The 26,825-nt window shown below is 46.2% G+C and overlaps 1 protein-coding gene across 8 annotated transcripts in view; it reads right to left on the bottom strand.

Moving 5' to 3' along the window:
• Gas7 (growth arrest specific 7) overlaps positions 1 to 26,825 on the bottom strand; it is a 238,887-nt gene that overhangs the window by 58,917 nt on the left and 153,145 nt on the right. The window lies entirely within an intron of this gene.

Raw genomic sequence — 26,825 nt, 5'->3', positions numbered from 1 at the left:
CGCATGTCTTTGTTGAAGCAAAGCTTTGGGTGGTCTTCATGGCCACCTGCCCTGAGGCTCAGCTACACAAGCTGATCAGAAACTAACCCACAGGTCTATCACTGTCCCCCAGAATGTGGGGCTGTGAATGGACTTCCTATAGCATTACCTGGTGGTAAAAATAATGACTTCCTTTAGTCAGGTGTGATGGCCCACATCTGTAATCCCAGCACCAGGAAGCAGTTGGAAAGAATACACACACACACACACACACACACACACAGACACACACACACACACACACAGACAGAGACAGAGACAGAGAGACAGAGAAGAGAGAGAGGGAGGGAGAGAGAGAGAGAAGGAGGGAGGGAGGGAGACAGGGAGAGAGGGAGGGAGGGAGAGAGAAAGAAAGCAATTTTTTAAAGCTTGAGTCGCAGAGTGGATGGAAGGCAATAATCCTGGACAATTAGGCTCTACCTGAAGACAAATAAAACCCTTTCTCACTGTACACATTTGGAGACTGTGGGACAATGCTAGGAAGAAACAAGCATTACCCATAATCCCACCCTCAGAGGTCGACATTCCCTACAGTTTGGTACCCAAGTGTCCATTAGTTTACTGCATGTGAATTTTTTTGTTATTTGGGGGGATCTTTTGGCATTTTCTGAGGGTCTCATCTAGCCTAGCCTTGGACTTGTAGTGATCTTCCTGTCTCAGTCTCTGGAGTGACAAGATTGCAGATATGTGCTGCTGATTGCAAATCCATTTTTGAAAGAGAACCTATGCTCCCTGCATTCTCTTCATGTGACTCCCCTTTCAGGTCACTCCAGGTAGACTGGACAGTCCAGGGGTAATGACAGCAGCAAGAGAAGGTCTGCACTCCAGCTCTGCCACCAGTGACCAGTACAATCTGAGCCAATTCCCAGTGCTCAGGGTTTCAGTTTCCCCTTCTGCAAAGTCAATTTTACAACAGTGACAGCATCAGCGCTCACTGTTACACTGTCACGCTTTGGCCATAAGATTATTTTTAAAATTAAACAAAATATGTATGGATATAACATAATCCAATAAGAAACTTCTATCACTGAGAAGTTAATTGCTTCAGAGGATGAAAACAAAAACAACTCTCCTTTTATGGTTATCCCTGACTGTGAACCTAACTTGAGTTCCCCTCAGTTTCCACATCAACTTCTGTGGAACCCCAGGCTATTCACACCAGCCACCAATGGTCTTGCCTCCAGCCTTGATGGGCGGTCTTAAAACCGTGTCTGTGGCCAGGCAGTGGTGGTGCACACCTTTAATCCCAGCACTCCGGAGACAGAGGCAGGTGGATCTCTCTGTGAGTTCGAGGACAGCCTGGTCTACAGTGTGAGTTCCGGAACAGCCAGTGCACTTACACAGAGAAGCCCTGTCTCGAAAAACAAAAACAGAAAAACAAAAACAACAACAGAAAAACGTGCCTGTGTTTTAGGGATCACGAATTGAGGGCATGGTAACATGGTCCCTTCCTTCTTCCACAGAGGGAATGCACAAGAGTGGAGAAGACCGGCTGGAGAGGGAGGAGGGGGCATCCTTGAGAAAGAGAGGTGAGGTAGGAGTAGGACTCAGACTTATCATGTAAGACTCTGGGTCCCACAAAAAAGGGGGTGTAGGGGCTTCCTTAGGAAGCTTCCTCTAATCCAGATCCCCGTAAGGAAGGTTCTCCTCCCATTTGCCCGTAGTCAGCTTGCTTGGAGGACAAACTGCACCCTAGTCTACAGCGTCAGCCAGGGTCAGCCCTGGCCTTCCCCTTCATTTCTGGCCTTCTGGTTCCCCAACCCAAGGTCCACAAGCAGAAACCACCTGCTCCATCTGCTCCACCTTGCTCTGCTTTTCCTCATCAAACCGGTTTTGGACTGTAACTCCCCTTCCATCCATCAGTGGGTCCTGTGTCCTTGCTCCTCCCTACATGATCTGATCTCCCTGCCTCTTGGCTCTCCCTTCTACTTTCCAACACCAAGTCTAGTAGTCTGCTAGCCCCAGAACCTGTCTCTTGTCTTGAGTTGTTCACTTGTGAAAATCCCTTCCCAACCAGGTACAAAGGTGACAGAGGACAATCCAATTCTCCCAGTAAGCTGCACCTGCATTCTGTTCTTGTCCAGACTGTCTTCTCTGCAGGCCCAGTTAGACCTGCTGGTTTCTGAACATGCCTCTACTATTCTTTTTGCCTGTTCCTTTGCCTAGAAACAACCATCTTGTGCATTTCAGAAGTCTCAAAGTGCCTCCTCTGTCATGCAGCCTTTCAAGATTGCTTCCTTTCTCTAGGCCAGATACTCTCTGCTCTCGACAAAATAAAACAAACAACCACCACCACCAACATCAAAAAGCCACCAGAGTGGGTATGGCAACTTAGCACCCCATCCCTGCAGTTGCTTACCAATGAATTCCTCCCAGGATGCTGGCTCACCCAAGGTGATACTGGGGGTGGGTGTGAAATGGAGGTACACATGTAGACATTAGTCAGAGTGGGGGGAATCAAAGGTCCGAGCAAAAATTCTGAGGTGGCCCCTCCCCCAGACTTCTAGGTAGAGCTGCAGAGGGTCAGCATCACACTATTGATGGCTTGCCGGCTTCCCCAGGGTGCCTGCCTTCCCAGCACCCACCCTGCTGGCCCTTCTGCACAGGCATCTACCTCCAATTTGTCTGGGAACTTGAGCTAGGGCCAAGCACAGCACACATACTCCAGTCCTTGGAGGGTCACTGGTTTCCACTTTGTCATCTGCAGTTTGTCCTTGAGCACAGCAGCCCTGCCTGGTTCACTCCTCACACACGGTCCCTCACCAGCCAATAGGATTGGACAGTGTGATAGTGTGTGGATAACCCCCACCAGGTGTGCTCCGCAGCAGTCTCGGGACAAACCCATCACATCTAAGCTCAGGGAAGGTCCCCAGAGAACTGTGTCCCATTTGCTTGTGCTACTGACTCTGTTCCTTTGGTGGCTGAGGCCACTGACCTTATTTTAGAAGAAGGAACACCTCACACACTCCCATCTCCAGCTGATATACATATTCTGCTATTTCATCTTCTGGCCGTCACAGGGTCCTAGTTCTAACCCTCATCTATTCATCCTTCTGGTGTTTGCCAAGCATAAGCCATGAACAAACAGGAAGAGATAAAAGCAGAGCCTGAGTAACTGTGGTCCCTGCTGCCTGCCTCCAAGGAAGGTTATGGTGGGGGGTGCTAGTGGGGAGGGGGTTGCAACCCCTTTGGGGGATCTCATATCAGATATCCTGCATAGCAGATATTTACAATACAGTTCATAACAGTAGCAAAATCACAGTAATGAAGTAACATGAAATAAATTTATGGTTGGGGTCACTACAACATGAGGAACTATTTTAAAGTGTTGCAGCATTAGGAAGGTTGAGAACCAATGGGCTAGGGCATCCTGTAGCCCAGGAGGCTGTTGGAAGTGTCTTGAAACCCACAGAGAGACTCTGGCATGCAGGTAGAAACTTGCTCTCTGAGAAGTTCCTATTCAAGGTTTCTGTCCCTGCACTCTCTGCCCTGGGTCACTCCCTGGGTCACTTGGAAATGCTATATCCTTCTACTCCAGTGTCCAGCTAGGCTTCAGCAAGGGCAGGGCCTCTGCCTGATATGACACCCCAGCCTGTTTCCTAGGCTTGGCCAGATCTGACCTGTGTAAGACCTAAGGACAACTGCAAGCCTGGAGCAGTAATGGAACAGAGCCAGACCATCTGGAGAGAACACTAGGGCTCTGGCAGCATGGTCACACCAACAACAGACCCAATCCTACAGGTGACACCATCCACGGGGAGGAAACCATTCCCAGGTCTTCTGCAATGAAGACCCTATAATCTATTTACAGTGACCAGGCTCTCTGGTCTACTCCAAGCAGGACTGAAGAGGTTGTGAGAGCAGAAGGAGCCCAGATCAAGGCTCTCCTGCATTCTCTGGGCTTCGGTTGCTAGGACCACTCCAGATGGCTGCCCAGGCTGGACCTGAGCTGCTGTTACAAGGGCCCTGGGCACTGTGTAAGTTGCAGTGAGGTCAGAATGGAAGTAGTGACCCATTCCCTGGGGACCCTTTTCCCACCCAACCCAATTCCCACAGAACACACTCTCCTAATGGCAACCACTCCCTTCGGACCTTGTCCACTGAAACCAGGGCAGCCAGACATACACAAACAACTGGCCATGGGCAAAGGCAGCTGAGGGAGCGCCTCAGCTCCTTTTCTTATGACCCATGCCAAGAGCCATGAATGCTGATCCCTCACAGCAGCTTACGGGGCCTGACCTCAGGACAACAAAACTTAGAAGAGAGCACAATTGAAAAGTTGAATGCCATGTAAACCCAGCTTTTGAAGCACAGATGTCTGCTCTTTAGTACAATAATGATGATTAAACAGTGGGTGGCGTAGGAGCTATTAATTTGAAATAGTCACCTCCAGGCTTTCATGCCCCTTGCTGATACTAATACTACCTGCACTGGGGCACACATCTCCACTGGGGAAGCGACAGACACACCTGGACCTCACCACTGGTCCTGAGTGTTTGCCATGGATCCGTCTGCAAGCCCTTGTGTCTTCAAATAGTTTCCACCCTTCCCTACAATGGCTTAGCTCATTTTCAGGCCCATGTGGTGGCTTTTTTCTGCCCTCAGAGGCTTTGGGTGAAATAACAGATGCTAGCCAGCATGAGACTCTGACATCCCCTCTTGTCTGTCTCTTTATTTCTTTCTCTTTCTTTAGTGTTTTACCCCTTGAGACACGGTTCGTGTAGCCCAGGTTGATCTTATATTCACCATGTAGGAAAAGATGACCTTGAACTTCTGATCGTCCTGCCTCTATCTCCTGAATTCTGGGGGTTTTCGCACATGCCACCCTGATCAGTTAATGTTGTGCTGGGGCCCCATCCCAGGCCCGGGTGTGTGCTAGGCAAGCACTCTACCAACTGAACTACATCCCCAGCCCCTCTTTGGTGCTTCTTACATTCTCTCTGCCCCTTGTTTAGTGGTGGACCCAGCATTGGTCTTTCCTTTCAAGGAGGGTCTGCCTGGTATGTGACCAGGCTTAGGCAGCTGGCAGCACCAAGCTCTCCCTTTGTATTCCCTGTCCCTCCCTAGTCAGGAACAGCGAACCCCAAGTTGCTCAGCTCCTTGGTAGTCCCTGGCACCAACCAGGAATGTAAGTCATCCAGGAGAGTTGCAGGAGTCCTGAAGCTCTGCCCCAGGACATCTTCTGTAAACTGAGTGCCGGATGCTAGATCTGCAATCATCCCTTCCCCAGGATGTAAGTTTGCAGCTCCAGGATGCAAGCCCAGTCCGGTCTCCTTCCCTGTGCCTGTGTGTGCTGGATCCCCGCTACTCATTGCCTTCTAGTTAGGAGTCTCTGGTTCCATAACACCCAATGGTCTCCTAATGAAGTGAGCCCTAGGCTCCAACCCCACCCTCTGAACAGGAGCGATCTCTCTGAACAGCTGCTAGTGCCAGGTGACATCTGGGGTCTCCCTCAACAGTCACAAAACACTTGAGACAGTTGTTCTTGTTTCATTTGGAATGAAGGAGGCCATAGCAAGACAAGGCCTTTCTGAGACTGTGACATCAAAGGCCATCATCTCTGAGCCATGCTTGTCACATCTGAGCTTGGTGCTCGGGCCCTTGAGCTGCAGCAAAATGATGCTATTTAACGGCTTAGCCACTCCTATGGGAGAACAATCCTCTAAATTAATATATTCACAAAACATAGAAATGGGGCTCACTGTGTCTGGTATTGCTCTGTCACTGCAGAGAAAACAACAGATTAAACAATCTCCCCTTCCACCTTTGACTTAAATTCTATTGATCCTGATATCCCTTCACTTTCATGACTGTTAAAATCTTCTGTCTTGTCAGGCATAGTGACACAGGCCTTTCATCCCAGCACTTGGGAGGCAGAGGCAGGTGGAGCACACTGTCCCGCCTGACATTTCAGCCTCAGCAGATGGAGATGGGATGTATGCTGCAAGCTGGCTGGCTAAACTAGTCACATCAGCCAGCTCTGGGTTCAACTGAAGACCCTGATTCGGTGAATAAAGTAGACGAGAAATGATTCTCAACTTCAACCTTGGCCTCCACAGGCACATACATATGTGTACATGTACCCTTCCTCACAATGCACTCATATGTATGCAAACACACATATGCGCACACACACACACACACACACACACACTGTGGAAATGGAAAGAAAAAGCAAAAAGAAAAGAAAGGAAGGAAGGGACAGATGACATTATTAGAAGGACACTGTCATGATGACAGGTGGCTGTGACAGGGAATCTCCACTGGCAGTGTGACTGGGTAATAAATACCTACAGGATTTGTGAAGCACACTTCTGAACATGTCTGTGAGGTTATTTCCAGTGAGGAACAGATCGTGAGGGCTCTGAATTAGTGAACTTTAATCCATCGATGAATGCATGGTATTACTGGGAAGTGGTAGCAGGCAAGACGTGTGTGCACGCATGGTATTTGGATGAAGTAGGTCACTGGCATGTGTCCTTGGTGGCTTCATCTTACCCCAGCCCCTCCCTGTACTTCCTCTCTCTGCTTCCTGTTGACCATGCTAAAGGCTGCCCTGCCATGAACTAAAACAGACCTTCCCTCCCTTTTATGTTAATACAGTGATCAAGGAAAGTCTCGTGAGAAAGGGATGTTTAAGGAAAGACACGGAAGAGGTTTATTAGGTGTCTATAGCATGCCTCTCATTCCTCCAAAACTAACTTCTGTAAACATGCTATGTTTATTGTCTCACGTGGTTTCTTTGGGTTAGGACTTAGAAGCTTAGCAAGCTAGCTCTAGCTCAGGGACTCCCAGAAGCTGGTAGATGAAGTACTGATATCAGAAGCCAAAATTCATTGCTACTGAGCTATGCATAAAATGGCAGCTAACTTAGAGCGAGCCAAGAGAGAGCAAGGCGGAAACTACAGGACTGCTATAGTCTAATCCCATAGGTCACACACCATCATGACTGCCTGGTCTCATAGACCACTCTTGATAGAGCCTACAAAAGGAAGGATTTTGAGTAGCATGGGGTGGGTGCACTGGGAGCCATCTTGGAAGCCACCTACCATGATCAGGAAGAAACCAGTCTTGCACTTATCAGAGGGAAGAGAATTCCAGGCCCAAGGAACAAGAAGAAAGAAGGTTCTGAGGAAAAAAATGTGCCTGCCATCTTCTAAGGGCAGCAAGAAGGATGGTATGACTGTCAAGAGGACATGATGAGCAGAGGGAGAAGATGAAATCTGATACAATAGGGATGGGTTAGTTTAATATGGGAAATGGTTCCTAAAGTATGGTCCAGGGGTCCTGGAACATCAGCATTATCAGAAACTTGTTAGACATGCAATTCTAATCATCATGCATTCTAGATCATCTGAGCCTGAACTCAGAGGATGGGTGCCAGGGACCTGCACTGTGCATTCTCTGAGGCATTCCATTGTCTGTCCAGGATCTTAACAGTCACTGCAAGGATGGTGGGTTTTGTTTTGAATGCCCTGTTTTGAGCACTGAAGCAACACGATCCAATAATCATCCCTGAGCTGGTCTCTTGGACTGGGCCACTACATGGCTTCTGCTGCCTCACTTTCTATCCAGTCTGCTAATCCTACAGAGGTTGAGACAACCCTGGGCTCTTTCCTGACACCCCCTGAGGGAATACTAGAAGCTGAGGGTGTTAATGGCAAGAATGGGGTAGAGACCACCCATGGACCTTGGCAGACAGCCATGGTGGCACCAGCTTTGACATTAAGAGCAAGGGTACTACTAAGTGTGGTAGAATATTATTTTAAGATGTGTGACTTTCATTTATGTTGCATCTGTTTCTCTGTGAAGCTGTAATTCCTTGTCTGTCTAAAGCACCTGATGGTCTAATAAAGAGTTGAACTGCCAATAGCGAGGCAGGAACAAGGACAGGCGGGGCTGGCAGGCAGAGAGTATACATAGAAGAGGATCAGCAAGAGAACAAGGAGAGGAGGATGTCAGGGGTCAGCCACCCAGCTACCTAGCCAACCACAGAGTAAGAAGGAAAGTAAGATGCACAGAAGTAAGAAAGATAGAAGCCCATAGGGAAAAGGTAGATGAGTTAATTTAAGATAAGAAAAGCTGGCTAGAAACAAGCCAAGATAAGGCTGGGCACTCATAACAAACAATCAGCCTCTATGAGTGATTTATTTGGGAGCTGGGTGGTGGGCCCCTCAAAGGGGCCAAAAAAAAAAAAGAGTAAAACATCACACAACAAATAAGATCAGTGTGTGTCTCACTTAGTCAAAGTAAGGAGAATCAGGATACATGGGCAAGGCTGCCCCCAAGACCACAGCCGCACAACCAGCCTCCTCCACGCATGATTCTAATGAGGGCTTACCGGTCATTCCTGAACCATCTAATGGCAACTCTATAACAGAGACCTTTACCTGAGAGGTTTCTCTGTGGTGTTCATGTGCTGGCTCATAGCAATCCCACCCTGCTCCTATGCAGGGGTCAGGTCCTGCTGGCAGGAACAAACCCTTAGCAAACAGAAAACCACAAGCACTTCTTACTAGCATCCCCCTCGTCCCTGACTGACAAGAACTGCAGAACCAGCCCTTCCAGATCTGAACTTTGACCCAGGCAGATGTTTGAGAGAATCGTGTTTGCTTCCATCTGGCAGGGTCCTGGTGCCTCCAAATGGATCCAGAAGGTCACACTAAGCTCTGCAACTTCTGACCTACAATGAGCTCTAAGGGACAAGGACCCTGTCTATAACTGTGGTTCCCTCCTCTGCCTGCCCACTCCCTCCCAGATGCCAAGCCTCTCCCTCACCACTCCCCATTCTCGTTTTTATCCCTTCATGGAAAGCAGATCCCCCCCCCCAAAAAAAGAGGTGAGGAAGGGTCCCTCTTACCACACCAAGAATAAAGATAAGTCAGGACACTTCCTTTAGCATGACTGAGCTGTTGGGGTATCCCCTAGTAAACCAGAAACATCTTTAGTGATCCCTCTTCCCACCACCCTGCAACTCACAAGATCTTTGCAACAACTCTGGGATTCACAGGGAGGGAGATTTGTGCTCATTTTTACAGCAGACAGAGGTTGAGGACAACAGCTGGGTAACTCAGAGGTTCCTCTGCCGCTTTGACACATCCGGCTCTGAACTGCCCCAGGCTGTGTGGCGATCTGGAGATGTGCAGGACCTGCAGACCGATACCAACATCTCGAGGGATCCTGAGATCATTTAGCAGGGGCTTGCCTGCCCCTCTTTGGTGGAGGGGTAGTGAGGCTTGACTGCAGTGTGGGAAAAGCATGCCTTGCCATTAAGCCGACAGGTGCGTGAAGCTCATGGCTATTAGTGTTACCATTGGGAAAACTGGAGGCAGATGCCAAGAAGGCAGCCTTATCTAATCCCAAACCTGATCTTCCCAACCCAAAGCCTAAGGGCAGTACCCGGTGCTCCAGGCTCATTTCCTGAAGCCAGTTCCATGTTAGAAATCACGAAGGCCACTGGTGTGGAGTGCGGATTCCTAGGCTCTGGGCATGGGCATTGAGTTTAATCAGTGAAACTGGAACCCAGGAATGATTGTTTTTTGCTTGGCAATCTCAGTGATGAGTCACCTGTGGGGAAAACCCAGGGAGCCCATGGTAATATCATCATGGAATCCCATCACTGGCAGGACCAGAGAGGCCCCATGGGGTGGGTCAGACCTAGGATCAGGTGAGATACATGATAGAAATATAGGTTAATTTATGGAATCCCCCACATTTTCACTGTGTGTAAAAGGAATAAAAGATCAAAAGACATATATGAGTTAGTTTATAGAAAAATACAGCAAATTATGATGATCAATAAATATGAAAACTGACTAATGTCCCTCAGAATTAGAGAAACATAAACCGAACTAACAAACATCACAGTTTCATTCATGGGATAAATAAGATCCTTCTGGAATGACAACTCTTAATGCAGATCTGGAGAAGTGGGGAGGGGTGGGCTGACTCTCCTGGAAAGATGTTTGCAGGTGCCTGTCAAAATTCCTCTTGACCACACAACAGTTCTAGGTGTGCCATCAAGTAACTGAGATTTTGTTACTTTACTTTTGTTTTTTCTTTAGTGTTTTTTTTTTCCTTTTTTGCTAGAGGAGAACAGCTCTGTGAAGCAGCCCCAGCATCCACCCACCAGGGAGTAATTATATACTGCCAGAATGGCATTCCTGCTGTGAGAGTGAGTAAAGTCTGTCTGCAGTACTGATGGGGAAAGTACACTGCTCTGAATGCAAAAGTTGTCACCCTCACGAGGAGGCACGAGCAAAGGTATGTGCTTTGTTGACAGAACACCCTAAGAACTTATCCTGAAAGTGGAGCAAAAAAAAAAAGATTATTTTCATAGTGCACACCTATACCCCACCTGAATATACTACTACAAACAACAGTCCCCCTCCCCCTTTTGTGTATGGTTTTACTCACTATGGCTTCATTTACCTAAGGCCAACCATGCCCAAAAAATATTAAATAGAAAGCTCCAGAAACAAACAAACCATAGGTTTAAAACTGCACATTGCACATAGTGATGCAACTGCACACTATCTCTGTCTCACCCAGGGCTGAATCACTCCTATGGCCAGCGGATCCACACTGTATGCACAACCCACGCATTAGCAATCCCACCAGGGGTCATAATATCATAATGCTTCTGCTTAAGTAACCCTCATTTTGTGTGACAACTTCCCCAGTGTTTATTGGTAGTGACTTTAGAATTTCCAGCATGCTCTTTCTTTAAGTGAACAGGTGAGATACTTGAGGGGGGTGGAAAATCTGCATCGCATTGGCAGAGGAATAAAGAAGACAGGCAATGGAAAGGACAACAGACCCATGCAGACAGACCCAGTTCATCACAGAGTCAACAGGTGCTTCCCAGGGCAGTGGCGAGAGCTAATTGGCAAATGTTGTCTGAACAAAAGGAAATAGAAAGCTGTTTCTCATACATCTTTTGAAATTAATTTCCATATGGATTAAAACTCTCAAGGGTGGAGGGAACAACCCAGAAGTGATGGAAGGCATTTCAGAGGTCATGAGATCTAAAAGAGATGTCACTGTATTTTGCGGGTAAGTGCCTTTTAGACTATAGCATCAAAGTGAAGAGATCATAAAAGGCTGGCTAATCTTTATATAACAATGCATTTAAAATATTTCAATTAAGGCAGTGGAGAGGGCGCAGTAGTTAAGGTACTTGCCACACAAGCAAGAACACCAGAGTTTGGAGCCCCAGAACTCACACAAATGCCAGGTGGGCATGGCAGCTTGCCTATAGTTCCAGTTCAGAAGGTGGAACCAGTGGACCCCTGGCACAAGCTCTGGGTTAGATAGGGAGACCCCACCTCAAAGAACAAAGAACGAGGTAAAAGAATAATCAAGGAATATATCTGATGAAACTGTAAGGCCTTCACATGCACGCACACACACATTCATGTTCACCTCTTCACATGTATGTTCAAAAACATGCATACACACATGCCCACTGTACACACATATGTATGAAATAGAATTACAGAGCATCATATAGCAAGTGTTAAAACCTTTTGCTATATATGATAGAGATCTTTTTCTAAGAACTCCCATGCTGCCTCATGCCTGTAGAACCACAATTCAGAGGCTGATACAAGTGGGTTTTGAGTATAAACCCAGACTGAGTCACACAGCCAGATCCTGTCTAAAAAACAGAGAGGCCAGGCAGTGGTGGCGCATGCTTTTAATCCCAGCACTTGGGAGGCAGAGGCAGGCGGATCTCAGTAAGTTCAAGGCTACCCTGGTCTATAAAGTGAGTCCAGGACAGCCAGGAGACTATCTCGAAAAATCAAGTAAAAACAAAACAAACAAACAAACAACAACAACAGCAAAACCAAACCAAAAAGAAAGGTAGATAGATAGGTAGATAGATAGATAGATAGATAGATAGATAGATAGATAGATAGATAGATAGAATCTGAGCAAACATAGATCTGGGATGTGGCTACTAGGATCAGCCGAGAGTCCTACAAAGTGGAACCTAAAACGACTACCTTCTACTATTGATCCTTTCCAAATGGTTCAGATAGAAATGGAGAGTACTCGGCACCCCAAGATCCTAGGCACAGGGGCTGATTCTCCAGTCCTTCCACCAGAGACCCTCAAAGCTTCTGCTAACTACAGTTCCTAAAAGTCGCCACAAGTAGCCTTTTAGTCCTGCAACAAGACCACACCAGTCCAAACCAGTCCTCTTACAAGACCAAACCCAAGCCACACTGCCCTCTGAATAGACAACCCACCCAGGGGCGTTGGATTGGCTCTGGGGTATTCTCCTATGACCCTGTCTTGGGGAGGATGTCCATGACTTCTCCATGGAAAACCACATGGTTCAATTGCTCTGAAACCCCTCCTCTCTAAGGCGGTATCATCTCCTTACATGGCACCTTATCAAGTTGTTTGTTTTCTGAGAAACACGGCATTTATTAACTTCAGCCGCTCTGCCTTGCTAATCCTCATGTAGAGGACTTCCAGTAAAAGGTGTGACGGTGTGTTTATAAATAATGTTCAAAAGCGCTGAGAGTGTTGCTCTTCACAGGAAAGAAGAGATTGGTGGAGAGAACTAAAATTAGTTTAGGAAACAGAAATAATCAACAGTCTCTTCTAGCCGCAGCTGAACAGGTGCTTGCAAACACACCGATTCCGAGGGTGGCTGTTCCAACCGAGATTCAGAGGTCCCCATGCTCCCTTGAGAGCAGAGGACCCTTCCTCATATTAACCAATGATTCAAAAGGTACAGAAATTCCCAGCCAAAAGCCTATTCTTACACTGTTTTCTCCTGTCAAAAAAAGGCACTGGGGACAGAAAAGACACCGCATATTGATGGCATAGAAGACCTAAGGGTTGAAGAGTCCTCAGCAAATGGCCAGAACAGATTTAAAACCCCTTTCTGTAAAGAGACCAGAGAAACCTATCTAACAGTCCCCATGCTGTGCAGAGGGAACCTGGAGCAGGAGCTCCAAGCAGAGCTTCTCAAAGCCCAGAGTATCCCAGGATCACCTGGAACTCCAGTCACAAGACTGTGAATCAGGCCTGCCTCCCCAACCTCCCCCACCTCCATGATTCTCAGGTGTGACCTTTGGAGCCTGAGAATCTGCATTCTGAGAAGCTAAGCAATTCCCAGGCAGTTCCGTGTCACTGGTAAGGAAGAGCACTGTCTTGCCAAGCTCCAACTGCAGCAGGTGCTGCTTGCATCCTGGGTCATTCAAAAGTAAGAAGGCACGGAATCAAATCACTCCAGCAAGTACTCCTAACCTGATGCACCCACCCTTCATTCCACTTTTACCTCTTCTCACAGGTGACACTGGTGACAAATATAGAAACTCCTTTTACCTTCCAGGATCTTGTCTAGAGCCACTGAAGATGCTCCTGTGCAAGCCATACTGCCACAGGCTTCCCTATTACACAACTACCACCAAAACCAGGCTGTCCTGAAGTGTTGGGGAAGTCCTGTTATTTGCCTGTGCATTTGTCAATAAAGTACTGTCTGGCCAATAGAAAACCTAGATAGGAGGGACTAGGAGTCGAGGAGGATTCTGGGAAGGGGAAACACAAGAGAGTTCGAGATGTAACCGCCATGGGGGTAGGAGCCCAGAACTATTCTCCGGTAAGAGACATACTTAGATTAACAATTATGGGGTAATTACTTAAAGCAGAGCTAGCCAGTAAGAGACAAGCAAGGCCAACAGCTTCATAATTAATATAGCCTCCTGTGTGTTTATTTGGGACTGATGCGGATCTAGAACCAGGCGGGCGGGAAGGCTTCTCTCAAAGAAAAAGCTTCCCTTTACATAATGGTGATCAGGAGTGGGATCATGAATTTCCACGCAGAACGACAAAAGCTTTAAAGGAATTTTAGAAACAGAAGAACGGAGAGAAGCACAGAATTTTGGTAGCAGCATTTTTCTCAGGTGTGCTCTGTTTTGCTAGCCACAAGCCGAGATTCACGCGGCTCGCTTACCGGAGTCTTCCTGACTCGGCATAAAAAGAAAAAAAAACCAGCAAGGTTGTTTTAAGAGACTCTGCTAACAATTAAAAGGTGTGTACGTACAGCTGGAAGTGGCAGCTTTTGCTGGATGTCAGCATGGACTGAGGCGGTAAGCTGGAGTCACGCTTACGCCCGCCATCTTGATGGAAAACCCGGCAGTTTAAAACAGTTGCGGTTTTACAGATAAGACACGTGGTCAGAAAAACATAAAGATTTACAGTAAAGTCAGACTTGGATGAAGAAAATCTCTAAAGGTTTACAGTGTGTTTAAAAATATACGTGAGATTGAGAGAGAAAATGAAACGGCAAAGTGGTATATAAATACAAAAGCCGGCATTGTGGTGGCGCACGCCGGTAGGATTTCCTCCAGAGACAGAGGCAGGCGGATTTCCAAAGAGAAACCCTGTCTCAGAGAAAAATAAAAGTAAAATAAATAAAGTAATAATACATAAATAAATAAGCCACGTAAAGATGGAAAATACACAGAGAGTCTGGATACTGTATGCTATTGTGTTTTTCAGTTTTTTGCTTGCTCAGGAAGGAACTGATACTAAAGTACACTTGCTTATAAATGCTGCTAAATTAATACAACTTATATCTTTTGAAAATACTTCGACTTCAAAATTTAAGCATAAGGATATGTTACTCGGAAAAGGAGTTTTTATTTATGTTTCTACAGAAAATGAAAAGCTAAGGATTCCTTCCAGGCTTTTGTGGTTTCATGAACCAAGACCCCCGGAAGCAGTGGACCAGGTGTTCCAACAATTGAGACAGCGAAGATGATGCAGTCTTACAGACCCCGAAAATATGGACTTATACAGGTTTTGTCATGATCCCCATGGTATAAACAGCGCCCCCTTCCAGCAGGAAGCAGTTTGGAATGAGCGACGTCCCAATTCCCATCTTGTTTATAAATCTTTGTTTTCATTTAAATGGGATTGTTTATAATTGGCTAGTGATCACAGCTAATCTTTTTTAATGGTAAAAAAGGGAATTATGTTATGGGTATTGTTTTTCATTTATTGATACAAATTCAAAGTCAATTTTGTGATAAGTATATTTCTCCTCTTGACTAAGTATTGTACTTATACTGTTCTTTTAAAATGTAATGCATAATTGAATACAGACTATAGATAGTTACTTATAATAGAATTTATAGTTAGATAAGTTAGGTTTTCTAGATATACAGAAATGTATTTGAGATAGATAAACAGTCTTCAAACCTCTCAAAGACCTTCAGAAAATGGCATTTAAAATGGTTTAGGGTTTTTCTTGACAATGAGAAATGTCTGCTCCTGGCAGCACCAATTATGAGAGGAAAATGGGCATCGAAGAAACTCGTTATGGAGTTTGCTTTCAACATGGCAAGGTTAGCCATTTGGGCAAGAAACTGCTTTTGCCTGGACTGCTTGACTGTTGCTGTATGATCTGGATATGCAGGACCCACAGGAAAGTGACTGCTGAACTCAAATAGTCCTTCAGGGTTCCTGCTTCATGAAAGATTCTACGAGACTTTCTGCAGGACAAAGAAAAATGACTGACAGACTGCCAACGCAGATGGACAGTTTGAAATTTCCTGCTTTGCTGAGAAGTGTTCCAGACACATTGTGGCCTATGGGCTGAAGATGGATGCCCCAACGTTACAGAGGAACTTCGGGTGACTGTCCAGGCAGTAAGATGTCTCTGTCAATCCTAGTGTTTATATATTATCCTTCTGTGGTCTTTGATGGAGTTGAAGACAGATAGTTATAATTATAGTTTTCCTTAGTTATGATAAAAGATAAGCTACATATAGGACTTTGGACTCACAAGGATGGGATGGATGATATTTTCTTTAAATCTTGCTAAAATATTGTAACTATGTCCTTACTTGATAACTGTTCTGTCATATACAATTTGACTATGTTAAAATTAAGACCTTTCTTTTGTTTAAACAGAAAAGAGGAGATGTTGGGGAAGTCCTGTTATTTGCCTGTGCATTTGTCAATAAAGTACTGTCTGGCCAATAGAAAACCTAGATAGGAGGGACTAGGAGTCGAGGAGGATTCTGGGAAGGGGAAACACAAGAGAGTTCGAGATGTAACCGCCATGGGGGTAGGAGCCCAGAACTATTCTCCGGTAAGAGACATACTTAGATTAACAATTATGGGGTAATTACTTAAAGCAGAGCTAGCCAGTAAGAGACAAGCAAGGCCAACAGCTTCATAATTAATATAGCCTCCTGTGTGTTTATTTGGGACTGATGCGGATCTAGAACCAGGCGGGCGGGAAGGCTTCTCTCAAAGAAAAAGCTTCCCTTTACACTGAAGCATTTTCTTATTTTTCCACCATGAAGGTTGAGGACCAGTAAAATGGTTTAGCAGATAAGGGAACTGGTTGCCATGCTCATGTGAGTTTGATCTCCAAGACCCAAAGGATATAAGAGAATTAACTACTGCAAGTTTTCATCTGACCTCCATATGTGCAAACTCTAACTCTCTCTCTCTCTCTCTCTCTCTCTCTCTCTCTCTCTCTCTCTCTCTCTCTCTCTCTCTCTGTCTGTCTCTGTCTCTCTCTTTCTCAACAAACAAATGTTTAAAAAAGTTTTTGAGAAGGTTGGAAAAGTCCTATACTGCGCATATGGCACATGCCCAGACTGACTTCCAGGGCTCCTGTTGTGAGAGGTACAGGTGTCATGGAGTTGTCTAACACACACACACACACACACACACACACACACACACACACACACCAGGGGGGCCCCAGACTGTTCCATGTAAGCTGTGCATGTGTGTTAGAGCAGCCATGCATTCTCTTATTAAGGAGCAGAGCTCTGGTGTGAAAGTGTTGGAGTCACAGGGATAAATAAGCAAATGAAGCTTTTGTAATAGAAACTGAAAGGCTGAAAAGATACAGCAAGCCAACCAACCAACCAACAGCAAACAAAGGACTACAGAAACTGTCAAGTTAGCCTGAGAGACCCAGGGAAAGAAGAATGGACCCAAAAGGGATGATTATCCAAGGGAAAAGGAGAAACCAGCCAGGTCCACAAACACGCAGGTCAAAGCTGCCTGAGGTTTGCATGGCCATCACCAGCACCTCCCTGAGGTACCCCCAATCTAACTACTAAACAACTAAAGTTGAGCCAGGTCCAGAAGGGCAGGATCCACTCCCCACACATTGAGCTTACAGTTCATCCAGCTCTCCTCATTGTTATAAGAGCTCTTTCTTCTGCAGGCAGTTAGCTCTGAGCAAGCAGGGAGGCAGACAGCAAAAGGGCAGGAGCTTCAGACAACAGCCACCGTACAAGACGTTGTTCATTACCTAGCCACGGATGATGAGGCCCCCCAAGGGTCTCAGTGGCCCTCTGCATGGCTCAGCCCACTGCTCACAGGGAGTAGGCACACAATACACATGAGCTTCTTGCATGACTAACTTCTCACCCAGTTTTCTTCCTCCCACACCTCTTGGAAGATCATTCTACTCTGGAATCCAACTCAGATTGAAAGAACAAATAAAAAGTCGTTACCCCACTCCAAGATCTGCCTCCAACAATAAGGATCCCATGGAGGGGAAATTGTGCCAGCTTTACCTACACAGGCACACTCACTAGCGGTTGTGGGTGATAAACACTTTAAAGATTGACATTTGTTGGTTTTTCAAGGATTTTTTTAAACTTGAAGGGACCTTCAGAAGCAGACTCAGGCAGGAAAGAAAATCACAGCCAAGCCACCAGGAAAATTCCCTTGAACAACTCATGTACTCCAGGAAGCCCCTCTGCATAGCCATTTGCATGGTATTCGCCCACTCCACCCTGACAAGAAGCCATCAAGTGGCTAATTAGAGCTGGCCACAGAGAAGGCATTGAGCAAACACTTGTTGCTTGATAACCAAGTCATGTGGTCCTCGCCCACTCACACATCAGCACAGAACCTGCAGATTATGCCTGAGTGCGCTGGCATTTCATTGGTTCCAGTGCACTTCACCTTCAAAACACCTACCTTACTTCAAACCACCTGTCTCTGTTGTCCCTGGTGTCTGTTTTCTTAGAGACACAGGCTTCCACTAGCCCTTCCGTCCCACAAGTTCCAACAGCAATGCTCCCTCCACAGCACAAGCCGGCGTGTGAGGAAGCTCGGGTGAAAGGCAGGGCACCCATGAGTAGGGCCGTCCCTTTGCAACTAAGTTTCCATTTCTGTTACAGAGTTTTCTTCTTCTCTTTCTTGATCCTCTGTCATTGCCTCCCATTTTCAAGTGCATGGTAAATATTATCCTGACTTTATGTAAGTTGCTGCTTCTGACTCTGTTTTATACTTTTTTTTACTCGTTCTGTGTCTGTGTGCCTGCTTGGACATGCACACACAAAGACCAAAGAGAAGTTTATGGGAGTTGAATCTCACCTTCCATCATGTAGGTCCCAAGAATCAAACTCGGGACACCAGGCTTGGCAGCAAGTGCCTTTCCTGCTAAGCCATCTTGCTGGCCTGTGTTCTTTAAAACTTAATACAAGATCACGAGGCTCCATCTGAACACCTGGCCCAGACTTGAGCAGCCACAGAACTGGACATGGAAAACACGCACATGCACATGAAGGCCTTCTGGGCAGAGAAATGCCCTAGGGAACACACTGAGCCCCACCTACCTCCGTTTGGGCAGATTCACACACACATCATGGATTTTCGAGAGAACAGTGGTCCATATGTTTATGAATACCCTCTTGAGTCGCCAGAAATGGACAGTCTCACACACTGTACTTAGTACTTCTCCAGGCAGCATCTAGTCTAAAGACTATCCAGGGTGGACATCTATTGATTGTCTTGTGTGGGCTGAGTAATCCCTCTGGATTTTAGAAGTCCTGACCCTGCCTGATTATCACCTCCTCTGTCCTTTACTCCACTGTGACAGGGCAATGCCATTCCCTTAGGAACTTAATCATAGACTTAGCACTTTCTCAGATTTTTCCCCAGAATAATGGTGCATATTTGCAAGGAACAATCTGGTGACTGAAATCATGTGTAACGGTGCAGGATGATCAAGTCAGGGTACTTAGTGTTCCTTCTCTTTGGTGTTTATCGCTTCTCTGGGTTAGCAATGCTCTAAGTTTTTCCTATAAGTTGTAAAATGTACGATATGGAGTTACAAACCATTTTCACTCTAGAACTTATTTCTCTTATATACCTGTATCTCAGCATACCTTCCTCCCTCTGTCCCATCTCCCTCTACCTTTATAGACTTTAAGAGACTGCTATTATTCTCTCTACACCTATGAAACCAAATCTGTAGCTCCCACATGTATATGAGAACATATATATCCATTTTTCTGTGCCTGGTATATTACTGCATAACACGGGATGCTGAGGTTTCATTTATGTTGCTATGGTCACAGATCTCCATCTTCTTTATGGCTAAGTAACATTTTACTCTAACTATGTATCATAATATCTTTATCTATTCACCCACCCACGGCACTTTGGTGGATTCCACGCTATTACTGTTGTGAACAATGTTTCAGTAAACACAGCGTCTCTGATATACCAACTCCACTCCACCACTCCACGTGGCTGTATACCTTGCAGCAGGAATGCTAGATCAACACTTTTAAAGAGGTTTAACCTAAGCACACATCATTATGGGTACACCTTCATCCTGAACATTCATTGCCTTTAATGAAGTCATGCTGGCCATAGTAATGGTTAGGAGGGATCCAGCCAGATCATATTGATGAGCTCAGTTAGGATCTCCGACTACTCACTCCAGACCTTGGCAATCATTGGACTCTCTGCAGTATGACCAATGGGGAGAAACAGTACAGCATTTGCACTCTTCTTCTTCTTCTTCTTCTTCTTCTTCTTCTTCTTCTTCTTCTTCTTCTTCTTCTTCTTCTTCTTCTTCTTCTTCTTCTCCTTCCCCTCCTCCTCCTCCTCCTCCTCCTCTTCCTCCTCCTTCTCCACAAGATTTCTCCGTGAAACAGTTCTGGCTGTCCTGGAACTCACTCTGTAGATCAGGCTGACCTCAAACTCACAGAGATCTGCCTGCTTATGTCTCCTGAATGGTGGGATTAAAGGCCTACACCATCACTGCCTGACAGAACAGAACATACTTTCTAACCAAAGTAGAGGTCCTGCTCAATAAAAAGGAAAGAAAGAAAGAAAGAAAGAAAGAAAGATCCTCAAAAGAGAGAAATGAAAAAAAAGAGTACTTTGAAGTTCACCTTGTCCATGAGTCCGGGTGCTGAGCACACATGAAAAACAGTGCAAGCCCCATGTTTCTACCCAGAAATGCTGAGCTCCAAATGATTTTTGAGCTATGGACTCAAGGCCTTTGAGATGATAGACGTTGTTATTACGTCTCCTTACACAGACAAGAATAAAGGCTGGGAACACACTCGAGTCAGCTACCCAGCGACCTCATGACCATAAACAGCCAGCAGGTGAAGGGCCTTTCCTGGCAGGTCCTACTCATTCTAAATCTTGTCACCATAAATCTGAGTTATGTGTCTTCAAGCCGCTTTTCCAGCGGTTTCTGCTTTAACATCAGTGGTTTGTGGATATCTGACCTTTAACCTTGGAATGGTGACAAACACTGCATTTTCCCCATTGTGTTTCTGAAAATGAAAGTCATATATAAGTTTGCTCCTCAGCTTTATATTCCAGTCCTTGCTACTTGTCCACTTTGGCTCTGGCATACCCAAGCTCCACCGCAGCACCCCCCCCCACCATACACACACTACCTAAGACTCCTGTGAGAAGTCCTGGGACACACCTCCAGGGGCTAATGCAGATAGTGGAGTCTTCAGGAGGTGGGGCCTAGCCTGATGGGTAGAGGCAAGCAAGCAGACAGTTTGAGGTCAGTCTGAGCCACACAGTGAGTTCCAGGCCTGCCAGAGCTGCACAGTGAGGCTTTGTCTCAAAGAAAGGTCTGGTAGAAGAACATTAGGATGTTAAGTCACAGGGGTATAGTGTCCCTGCACAGGAGACATTTGGAATCCAGTCCCTTCTCTCTCTCTCTCTCTCTCTCTCTCTCTCTCTCTCTCTCTCTCTCTCTCTCTCTCTCTCTCTCTCTCTCTCTCTCTCCCTCTCCCTCTCTCTCTCTCTCTCTCTCTCTCTCTCTCTCTTGTTTCCTGGCCACCATGAGGTGAGTGTGCCTCCTGTGTCACATGCCCTCACCACAACTGTGCTCTGAAACCGGGAGTCTAAATAAACCTTTCTTCTTTATCAGTTGATTGTTTCTGTCATCATAGTGACAGGACACTAGCACAACAGTGCCTTCACCAATATGTTGCTACTAAGTCTCCTTGTAGTTAAAAAAAATACGAGGTGGTGACTATTAGAAAGCATTTAAGAATAATGAAGTACGTTTTCCTGACAGCAGATTATGATTTGGAATGTGTGTGGAAGGCCCTCTGTCTTGGTATTTTTGAGCAAACAGCACTCCATGATGCTTTGACATGCACCAAAATTTGGAAGTTATGCCCTAAGAATCCCCAAACAAAGCCTCTCAGGACCTGCTGAAGGCAGCCAAGAAAGTCACGTGCATCCAACATCCTCATACATGCCTGCTTTTGAACAACTATTATTTACTGCAATGCAATTCACTGTGTTATAGAACTTACCCTGTAAGAACATATAACACAGTGGCTTTGGTCTGTTCACAGAGTGTGCAGCCCTCACCATTACCTAATTATAGTATATATCTATCACCTTAAACCCCTGCTCATCAGCAGTCTCGATTCACCCATCCTGCAGCCCCTGGCAACCACTCATCTACTTTTGGTTTCTATGGATTTGCCTATTTTAGGCATTTCATATAAATCTAATCCCACAGCATGTAGCTCTCTGTGTCTGTCTTGACTTGGAGTGATGTTTTCAAGGATCATCTTTGTTGAAGTGGGCATCAACCCTGTTCCCCCCCTTTTTTTTCCTATAGCTGAGTTCCATTGTGTGCCCACACTCCATTTTGTTTACCTGTTCATTAGTTGATGGGCATCAGGGCTCTGACTGCAGAGATGCTGCTGCTGTGTGTGTGAGTACCCAGGTTTCAGTGTGGACATGGGCTTTCAGTTTTCTTGGGCACAAACCAAGAAGGGACACCTGGGATTAGCATCTCTGCATTTATGCTGAGGTATCTGGACCACTTGCTGTTGATTGCCAGCTCCAGCTAACAACCAGTGGGATACAGCATTGCATTCTTTACTAAGCAATTCAAAATAACTTAACTTTTTAGGATAGAAAAGTCTGCCCCCTTTGTCTTTGGTGCTGTGAATGGCTTTGAATTCACTCAGTCTCTACCATAAACAAGAGATTACTTGGTCTTAAAAATCTGGTGGAAAATGAGGGCTGTACTTAGTGTTACCTAAACAATACAAATTCAAATGGACGCCAGGAAGAGAAAACAAAGGCTACACTGAGCAGATTAATAGGATGTTTTGTAGTCTAACAGCTTTCCACCATGAAGCCATTGAAAAAATAGGGGGAGTGGATAGTGGATCCAGGGGAGAGGGAAGATGAAGGGGCATCTGGCAGGAGTGGAGGGAGGGGAAACTATGGTTGTGATGCATTTTATGAGTGAAGAATATATTTTCAATAAAAAATAGAGTCAAAACAGGGGCCATCTGTGTGTGTGTGTGTGTGTGTGTGTGTGTGTGTGTTTGCACATGCTCATACACACAAGGGCACAATGCACAATTTAGCCAACTGAATGTGCCAGACAAAAACATGGCTCTGGTCTTACTTTGTACAATGCAGATGGACAGAAAACCAGATTGGTGGTTTGGGTACAGATGCTTCTCTGGGCAACTTCTGTTGAGAGAGAACTGTCAGGGCCATCCTATCTAGAGAGCTGGAAAAGTATCCAATTACTCTGAACAAAGTAAGGCTCAAAGCATGGTTTTCACAATTACTAGTTTTGTGGAAATCCTACCTAGAAACTCATTAGTTCTTAGTGTAATAAAGTTGAATGAGAATCCACTCACTTAAAGGAAAATTAAAATAAGAAATCAAGAAAACTACTGACTATTTGGCAAATGAGCACAAAGCTCAAACTTATTCACAAACACAACAAAACATTTAGAGACACCAATTCCTTGTCAAAAAGAGGAAAGAAACATAGTCCTGCTCTCCTGGGTTTTACTTGATGCTTAATAGGACAAGCAGATGTCCCTTAAAATTGTCATTTCCGGCAAACATCTTTATCTAATAATCTGTGAAATCACTTATCCTTATACCAAGTTTAGTCACCACCACCCATGCCCCATTCTAAATGCTAAAGGCTGGGTATTAATTATAGCCTAACTACAAGGGCATGGTAACTTTGGGTAGAGACTTTCAGCACATGGAGGACCCCACTTCGGGACATGTAAAATGTGGATTCTATTAGGCCAGGGATCATCTTTTCTGCCGAGGTCAGAAGTGAAGAGTTTTGGCTTTGCTAGTCCTACAGGAAGCACATGGACATGGCTACGTTCCAATAAAATGTGAAGTGAATTGACTTGTGGGCCAAATTCAGTTTAGTGCCCCCTGTGTGAGATGTCCCGGAAGATCCTCCTCCCTTCTAGGGATAGTGAGTAAAGTCATCAGCCACTGAACACTCCTAATGAGTGACAAGGATGCAGGATGCACGGTGGCACTTGGTTGTCTCTACACAGAGACACTGACATTAGAGTCCACTCACATTCCTCTCAAAGGGACTCCTGTTCAGCGAGGACTTCATCATGGAAATAGAAGTATTAGTGTGGAGGGGGTGGAGTCAGCCTTTCTGATAGGCTAATCTGAAAGGTTGAAGAAATAGCTCTCCAAGCAGGGGTTGGAGACAGGGGTGGGTAAGGAGGTGGCCCATGGGAAATGGGAGATTTCCAAAGTGCAGTTGGCTCCTCTATAACCCTTGGAAAGAAGTCATCAGACCTTCTCAATGGCTGCTGCCCAATCTGCATTTCAGTGCCAGACACCGAGCTGTATGGTGTGACATCTTCCCTGGTGTCCCTTTTACTCTCTTGCCCATCCGTCGGTCCTCTGGGCTCACTATGTCCTATAAGTCTTAGCACTTAATCCTTTCCTCAGGCACTGCTTTCTAGAAAAACAGGCCTAAGATATTACCTTAAATTATTCTCTCTCTGTAGGGATGAAAGGCATAGATATAAATGGAATGGCTTGGTTTAATGCATGCAAAGATTAGCTGTAAAATAGCGACTCACGCATTAAACAGAACCGGTCCTGGCTTCCACGCTAGTTTCGAATATCTCTCCATTCTTCCAATGGTAACATATACATCAAACAATATGAAAAAGGCCAGCTAAGTGATGTAGCTTCTAACAATCAAGAGACCCAGTGCTGAGGGGTCAGGTCTCTAGAAGCAGCTGATGTGCGAGAGGCTCTGCCACTCTCAGTCTGCACTCTGAACCTCAGTTCCCAATGCTAAGAGGTGGAGGCTTGAGGGGTAGCCAGGTCCTGAGAGTCCCCACTCACTTGGGATGCATGTTCTTATAAAAGAGGCTGCTAGGAGCTTGCTCATCCTTTCCTCCATGTGAGGGCATCAAGAGAGTCCATCTTCAGCAACCAGAGGGCAGGCTGCTGCTACACACTCAATCTGCAGGCACCTGTACTCCCCAGCCTCCAGGATTTCCATTGTTTTCAAGCCACCTAGCTTTTCCCCTTTCATAAAATTGGTCCAACACAGAACCATAACACTAACTCCAGTCCCTGAATAATAACAGTTCAAAATACACCCTGTCCAGATTTAGTCCCAGGGCACTCTGGAGGATCACAGAGCACCTTCCTAGATGATGCAGGAGAAGCATTTTTGTCTGTCCCTGGCTTCCCCTCACTTCACAGTCTTTGCTCCCTTGTTTGTTACACTACCTTGTGCGGATTCATTTCTCGCATCTCCACAAGTTGTTCTCTGTCTCGGAGGTGCCCTCCTTAACTCTGCATTCAAAGCTTTCTTCCACATGCTTGCACGGGGTGATGTGCCTATACCTCTGTTCTGAAGAAATGCAAACTCTAGACCACCCCACTCAGGTGTGCGTTTTGGCCACTGCCCAATTGTTGTCATGAGCCATGGAATCCACTCTGCTCTCTGCAGGCTGGGCAATGCGCCCACAGGATTCTCTGGACCTTCATCCGTGACACAGATGCCCTTTGAGCCACAGAGGCATCCGTCTAGGTGCACACCATCTCTTTCTGAGTATGCAGCAAGGAACCAACCATGCAGCACAGACGCACCTCCTTCCTTCCAGCCGGCTTCTGAGTGTCTCACACTCTGACTTACCTCATGACTGCCACACAAGGCAGAAAGTCAGGAGGCAGGCAAGCTCTCTGCTGCCGGCCTGCCACATCCTGTCTGACAAAGGTCAGCGCCCCCCTCTTTCAGGCCACTGCTGTAGATTGTGCTGACCTCATTATTTCACTTTTCATTTAGGCTGTCTACTCCATGCCCACTGCTCCCAAATCCTTCATCGCTGCATGAGAAGTCTTGCTGCAAGGTTGTAATGGGGTCCTGCCAGTGTTTGGAAACTTTCCACTGCCCCGTGGGTGAAGAGTCACGCCACAACCCAGCTCTCCCTCAGTTCTGTGTTCCCACTGACCTGCCTTTCTCCTGCTGCTTCACCCTTTGCTGGGGCTAAAACCTTGGTCAGAGGCCTCTGTCATGGGCCCCTCCTTAGAGTCCTTACACCCCCCACATGCAGGTGGCAGGTTCCCCCCGCAGCCCTCACCCCACTTTGTCACTTTGTCATTGTCTGCAATGCTTGCAGGTGTCTTCCTGTCTCTGACCTCTTTGGAGATACAGTCTCTTAGAGCAGAGTCTTTTTCTCATTTGATTTTGTATACCCAAGGCCTGACCCAGTGGCGGCAAGCAAGGCACAGACCCTCATCCATGAAGTCCTAAATGGATGTGAATGCAAGCAGATTATCAGAGGAAGGGGACATCAATGTAAATGAGGCTTTGCACAGAATACTTATTATGATTATTATGTCCGAGTGCCCTCTGGGGGAAGGCAGATTAGGGGGCACGGAGAAAGCCAGGGGATCCTTGAGTTCTGCACTGGTGGATTGTACCAGTCACAGAGGGCTGAGATGTTCAGGGGAGACAACTGTGTATCTTCTGAACATGCACAGGCTTTTTGCTCATCACTGTTCCCTGAACAATACAGAGTATGTACATAACGTCGGCATCAAATTGACACTATACATAACTAGAAATGACTTAAAGTCCATGGGAGGATGGGTGTAGAGTTCTACACAAACATATAGAGTTCTACGCAAACACTACACCTCCTTCTATAAAGGACGGGGCATCTGTGGGGTGCTTTATCAGAGATTTTTAACATCATCTTGAGGGGCATCTGCATTTGAAAATTATCCTCTGAGAGGATGAGAAGAGTGTCCTTAGTGGCTCACAGTCGTGGGTAGTGGGCCTGACTTGTCCATGACCTGCCACCTGGACAGATGGAGGGGCTGGCATGAAGCACCCACGTTGGGACAGAAAGGGGAGTCCAGTGGTGAGCTACCAACTCAGAGAACTCAGGAGTCTGGGTGTGAGACAGAGGCAACTGTGCAAACAAGGATGGCTTCTGTTAGGTGCTCTGCTACAGACAGGCAGGCAACTTCCAAACAGGGGTGGGGGAAACCCAGCAGACCAACATCTGGAAGGAAAGACAAAGCTGCTTGCTTCTCCTCTTGACCCTGTAGTAATCCTTAATGATGCTCAGTGGTTGCTGGGAGAGGTATTTCCCATTCTGCACCTTCCTGGTCCTTTCTACCTCCAGGGACGTCCCCAGCCCCATAGGCTCTCTGTGATGCTCTCTCTCTTCAAA

Source organism: Mesocricetus auratus, unplaced genomic scaffold, assembly GCF_017639785.1.
Source record: "Mesocricetus auratus isolate SY011 unplaced genomic scaffold, BCM_Maur_2.0 Super-Scaffold_100007, whole genome shotgun sequence".
Lineage (NCBI taxonomy): Eukaryota > Metazoa > Chordata > Mammalia > Rodentia > Cricetidae > Mesocricetus > Mesocricetus auratus.
The sequence above is the reverse complement of the archived record's forward strand: the minus strand, read 5'-3'. Positions and strand labels throughout refer to the sequence as shown.